The sequence below is a fragment of the Sturnira hondurensis genome, unplaced genomic scaffold (assembly GCF_014824575.4).
Source record: "Sturnira hondurensis isolate 20B ecotype Veracruz unplaced genomic scaffold, ASM1482457v3 Scaffold0017254, whole genome shotgun sequence".
Classification (NCBI taxonomy): domain Eukaryota; kingdom Metazoa; phylum Chordata; class Mammalia; order Chiroptera; family Phyllostomidae; genus Sturnira; species Sturnira hondurensis.
In genome coordinates, this window is record NW_028089885.1 from 1138880 (window position 1) to 1145060 (window position 6181).

A 6181-nucleotide genomic window follows, 5' to 3' on the forward strand; every position below is an offset into this window, starting at 1 on the left:
GCGTTATGGTTTTGTCTCACCAGCAAACTGGAATTCAGTGACTATGTGGGAAATGAATAAATGGCACATTCCAGGGAAGTGATGTCACATCTATCACTAAACATATCAGGGCCCACCAACTCTGTTGTCCTGTTATTGCTCCTTTGGTGGCTTGAGTTGGGTCCTCATTTTTTTTCTGCCTCTTCCCTTTCTTAGCCTTGCTCTCTCCCTATAAGGATGACAATAAGACAGCAGTAATGGCCCTTTAATTATGCCACACATCACCTAGGGGGGCCAGCACAACACCCCCCCTCATTTTACTGATGGGGAAGCTCAAAGGCTAAGTCTCCCCTAGGGGCAGGACCAAAGCCTTCATGGGTCACACTCACACAAATGGGTGTGGGGTCCAGGCCTGGTGAGGGACATGCGGCTCTGTTCAGGCTATCCGTCTGTGGCCATGTGTAGTTTTTACAGCTTGATTGTTGCCACTGCCATCACTGGGCAGATGGCATTGCCTGAGCCTGGTGCCCTTGGCCTCCAAACAGCCTGCCCCCATTCTGTACATGTGCTGACTTCGCCCACACCTCACCCCTCTCCCCACCCGCAACCCAAGAAGGCAGTATGCCCCATGGTCATGGCTGTAGCTTCACATGCACTTATTACTGTAATCTTCACGACATCCTGAAGAGCAAATTTCTCTTTGTATCATTTCCACTTTACAGGTGGGGAAACTGAGGTTCAGAGAGGTTGGAGGCTCCCCAAGGCCAATAGCTGGCGTGTGGCAGACCTTACAGACTTACAATATGGGAGGGCGGGAGTTGGACGGGAGAGGCCTTCCAGGCCCAGCCAAGGCCTCCAGGTCTCCAGTGCAGAGTTCAAGTCCTGCTCTGTGAACCCTTCAATTAGGGAACCCCTCAGCCCTAGGTTTCCCAGGAACATGGGAGTTACTGCACTGGCCTGGGCTGGGCTGCCTCCAGGACATCGTGATGGGGGCAGGACCAGGCACTCATGCTGTGGGCTGGAGGCTGCTGAGCTTGGAGTGCCAGAGATGAAACCTGGGGGGTAGGTCGGTATGGGCACTGAGGAGGCCAGGAACCTGGGGAGATGTGCTGACATGGGATGATTGCGGCCCTGACGTGGGGGAGCCCATCATGGTGCCCTTTGCCCTGGGGATTGGGCTGAAGGCTCTCTAACTGCCCCATGGTGGGACAGAAATGGCAAAGTCCCCATGGAGCCAAAGTTAGAACTGGAGGTAGGCTAGGAGTGCTGCTTCCTGCAGAGACCCTGGGCTTTGGGGTGGTGCCCATGGACGCGGGGATCCAAGGACACTCAGTAGGCTTCTGAGCCTTGGGTAGGTCCTGGTCTAGCTAGTCCCAAAGATGATTCTGACAAGGCAATAGCATCGGCCCAGCAGCCTTAACAATACCTAATGGGACAACAGCAAAGAGGGAAATCAAGCTCTGGGTCCAGATGTAGTGAAGTGCCCTGAAGGGACTGAGGTCCACCTAGACCAGCAGACACCCCAAAGGCAGGGTGTGGGTTGCCGAAGTCTGAGAAGAAGGTGGGTGATCCTTGCCCATACCCCAGCCCTGGAGTACCTCCACCATGCAGCAAGCCTGTCTCTGCCCTCCTTTACATCTTCTCCTTCCTGTCAGTTTCCTTATTGCCCACTCCCCTCAGCCTAGAGTCTCCCAGGCCCCAGCCCAGGTTGGTCCTTTTTCAGTTGAGAAAATGAAATGGGAGGTAGCTGCAATGTCTAACATTGGGATTGACAAGGGCGCCCTCTGGAGGCCAATCTGAGGGTCCGCAGGGCCCTCCTTGAGCTCCGGGTTTCTGAGGGAAGGAAGGGGTTGAAAGTCGGGGCCTCTTTCCTGCCAATTTAGGTGGATTTCCAGATAGAGAGATACCTCAGTTTGACTAACATATCCCCAGGAAATGTTGGGCTCCTGATAAAGCACAGCCAACATCTGAGCTGAGGCCAGCTGTGGTGAGGAGCAAGATGGGTGGAAGTGGTAACCATAGCTGAACAGTGATTTATTCGTACAGAAGCAGACGTTGAGAGGATCCTCAGGCTGGGTCAAGCTCCAGGTCAAACCCCATCCCCAGTCTCATCCATGACTCCCTAGCTTGCTCTGGCTACTGCAGTCCAGTCTCTCCGCTGCTCAGGTTGGTTTACACAGTCTGACCACCATGTTCCCAGCACCCCCTGGGTCCTCAGAGTTCTCTCTGACTCTGCCAGGCCCAGCTTCAGCTCCCCCAAACCTCTTAGCCCAGGCTGAGCCCTCCCCAAGGTGCTGGCTTGCTGCCAGCACTGTCCTGTTCTCAGACTCTGGGGCTTCTAGTCCTCACGAGGGGAGGGAAAGGTCAGGAGGGCTTTACTAGGAGGCAGCAGGAGCTGAGGACAGATGGGCCGGTTGGAGTTCATCAAAGGGGAGAAGGGCATCCAGGCAGGAGAAATGTGTGGGCAAAGGCCAGGAGATAAGGTGTCAAGTTCTGGGAAATTCGGAGTGTGCCAATCCAGTCTGGCCTGAATATTGGGTTCTGGGTAGGGGTGTGGCGTTAAGCATGTCATGGGCCAGGGAGGAGTTGGGTAAGGGCTTTTCATCACATGTGTCTTTAGGAATAAAACATACCAGCAACTAGGACTGACACTGGACTAAAAGGGAGAAGGGAGTCCAGGAGGTGAGGAGACATCTGGGGCAAGGAGTGGGCCAGAGTGAGGCCAAGGGCTGGAAGGCAGGCCCTGCCCCAGTGGTCTTTACTTAGACCTGAGGATTTTCTGTCATCAAAAGATTGACAGCTTCCCCAAACCCCAGTGACTGAGGGACTGATATAAGCTGCCTCACGCACAGAGTGGAAAAGTGCAACACTGTTTAGCGTTAAATGGGCATCTACAGAAGTTCTGTAAAGACAGTATAGGTATTTCCTTATGCAGTGCTGGTTGGAAGTGTAAACAGGCAGTCCCTACAGAGGGCAATTAGGCAACAGCCCTCAGAGTTGCAAATGCCTGGAGCCCATGGCCCAGCAATCCCACTCTGAGGAACTTTTTTTTTGAAAGGATCTGACCACCTGAGGTTGGAAAGCACCTACATGTCTATCAATAGAGGACTATAAATGAATGACAATGCATCCATCTCATGGACTACTGTATGGTGATGAAAAAGAACAAAGATTCAGCCCTGGCTGGTGTAGCTCAGTGGATTGAGCTCGGGCTTCGAACCAAAGGGTTGCAGGTTCAATTACCAGTCAGGGCACATGCCTCGGTTGCAGGCCAGGTCACCAGGTGGGGACCACACAAGAGGCAACCACACATTGATGTTTCTCTCTTTGCCCCTCCCTTCCCCTCTCTAAAAAGAAATAAATAAAAATTTAAAAAATAGGTTATAAAGAACAAAGATTCAATGTGCTGATTCATAACAACCTCAAAGAGACTGAGGGAATACAGCACTGTGCAGAAGAGTAAGTAATCTATGCTGTGTGCAAAGAAAACATTGACTATTTCCAGACATATTCTCTTGTATGCTATTTAATGACTCTAAAAAGGTATGTACAATAAACTGGAAACACAGAGGTTGTGGGGAGTAGAAAGGTCAGGGAGGGAGAACTTTTATCAGATACCCATCTTTTGAATGCTGCATCTCTAGATGTTTTCCCTCCAAAGCCAAATTTCTCAAGCTCCTTGAACTGTCATGGTGAGCTCAGGTGGGCTGCAAACCTCCATTCCTGGAGGGTTGGCACTGGAGCTTGGGTCCTCTCCTTTGGTAACTGCCCTGGCACAACCCTGCCCAGGTCCCTTCTGCTCTTGGTGCCTGCCCTCGCCTGCTCTCTACGCGGTGGGCAGACCATCTACTCCCTGCACCTCAGGTTTGGCTGCCGGGCAGCTCTGAGTGCCCACTCAGAGGGCTTCCCCTTCTCCGACCCTCTTAGACTTTACAGTGGGTTCCACAAGGCTGTCTCAGGTGCGTGAGTGTGGGCTGTTCTCCCTGGGTGGCTGCCCAGCCATCTACTCTAGACCTCCCTCCTCTACCAGTGCCCGTCCCCACTATTAGTGACCACAGGAGTCTAAAATTACCTTAGGTTCTTTAGGGCCAAAAGCCAAGGGAAGGGTGGGAGGGAGAAGGCAGTGCTGATGACCCCGCCTCCCACTGTCGCCCAGCCCTCTGCCTGCCACTAGGGAGCCCGGGGCCAAACCCTGAAGTCCCAGGGCAAGGGGCCCGCAAAAGGGACTCCACTTCCCAGGACCCTCTGCGGGCAGCAGAAGCCCTGTGCTGTGGAGAATGTCGGGTGGGTCAACTCTTTCCAGGACCTTCAGGCGGGGAGGGAGCCTTCAGGGGCCCAGAGCCTTAAGTCCTCCACGTCCACGAAGCAAGGGGTCCACCCTCCCTGTAACTCCTACCCCAGCTGGGGACCAAGGACTCCCTAGGGTCCGACCCCTGCCCTCAGCGGGCGGCCGGATGTAAGGGGTCTGGAGGACCCACAGTGGAGTTTCACCCGAGTTTACCACCTGCCCGACGGCGTCCCGCTGTCCATCTCTCGATTCCCCCATAAAGGTGGACAGGAAGAGCGCCCGGACAGGGAGTCCCGCTGAGGTGCTGGCAGGCCAGGGTCTCAGCTCTCCTGCTGGCTGGCTCCAGTCTGCACTCCAGCGCACCAGCTTCCCAGTGCACCAGCTTCGTTCTCAATGGGTGGCACGTGGATGACAGCCCGTTGTCAAACAGGCCATCTGGCTGGCCCAGGGCTTTGGGCAGCCAGATGGGCAGGAGTGAAGAGGTTCACTGGCACAATGCTTCTCAAACCTCTGGAGAATTAAAAAAAAAAAAAGCCAGCACCCAGATCCTTGAAACCAGGACCTGGAGTGGGATCCCAGGGTCTCCTCCCCCATGCTGTGTGGGCTAAGGGTCAAAAGTACTGATGAGAGTTGAGGGAGGGCAAATCACTCCGGGTCTCGAGTCACAGAGGGAACTTGGGCCAAGACAAAAGCAGTAGTATTCCGAGGCCAGATTACCTGGATTTCCCCTTCCCTAGGCAGCCTGGACGCCTTCCAGCACAGGCCCTGGACTCCACAGCGGGGACCCCCAGACCCCTAGCACCAGGAGCTTTTCAAGGCACGGTAGGGATTCCCGCGCCGGCGCTCCAGCTGATTGTGTACCACCCAGGGAACCGAAGTGTGCAGGAAAGGCGGCAAAGGCCTATTTCATGCCTCAACTGATGGGTACAAATCCCACTTTCTGCTGAACAGCCCTCAGATACTGGGGCCTCCTAGAAGCCCCGCAGTGTCACGGATTTCACTGCAGGGTGAGGTTTTAGGACCAGGGCTCGGGCTCCTGGGGGCAAGCCCTGTGGGTCATCTAGTAGAGGACGGGGGGGGGGGGGGGGGGGGGCCGAGGGGGGGGCGGGGGNATGGAGGGGCGGCCCCCACACCCAGCCCCACTTCTGAGGACCCAGGATTTCTGACCAAAAGAAATGTTTTCAAACTTAAAGTATTCTTCAAAGGTGTCTCTGGGGCACTTTTTCCCCCCAGAATGATTTGACAGTTTTGGTACTTCCATTCAAGACAAACTTTTCTCTCAAGTTCTGCAGAATCTTGAAAGTAGGAGCCAGGAAGCCCCGTAGTTCTATATAAATACGATTGGTATCACTTCCTGAAACTAGTTTCCGGAGGTTTTACCACATAATTTGGACCTCTCACTACGCACACAAATAAGCTCAGAAACAGGGCTCTGGCTGAGGGGGGTGTCGGGGAAATCAGTGAGCCCCCAACACCTCAAGCTGTCCACCTAAAGGTCCCTACACAAGCAGGAACACAAAAAAGGGTTTTAAAAAGCCAAACAGATGCCGTGCCTGGGTAGCTCAGTTGGTTACAGCATTGCCCTGATATATCAAAGGTGTGGGTTCAATCCCTGGTCAGGCCACATACAAGAATCAACCAGTGAGTGAGTAAGCAAATCGACAAATTGATGTCTCTAAAATCAATAAATAAAAATAATAAAAGGTTAAAAAAGAAGAGCCTCAGAGGTATCATGCCCTGATCTGGAACAGGGCTACCTGACTATTCATTTTCTGTGACTTCTGCTTGAAACCATTCAACTGTGGCTAACTCATGCTTAACAAGTACTTAACAGAAGCCTTCAAATATGGGTGTCTGTGAAGAAAAACACCCGCATTTACCTCGGTATAAAGCCTGATAACTATTGCCTCATCC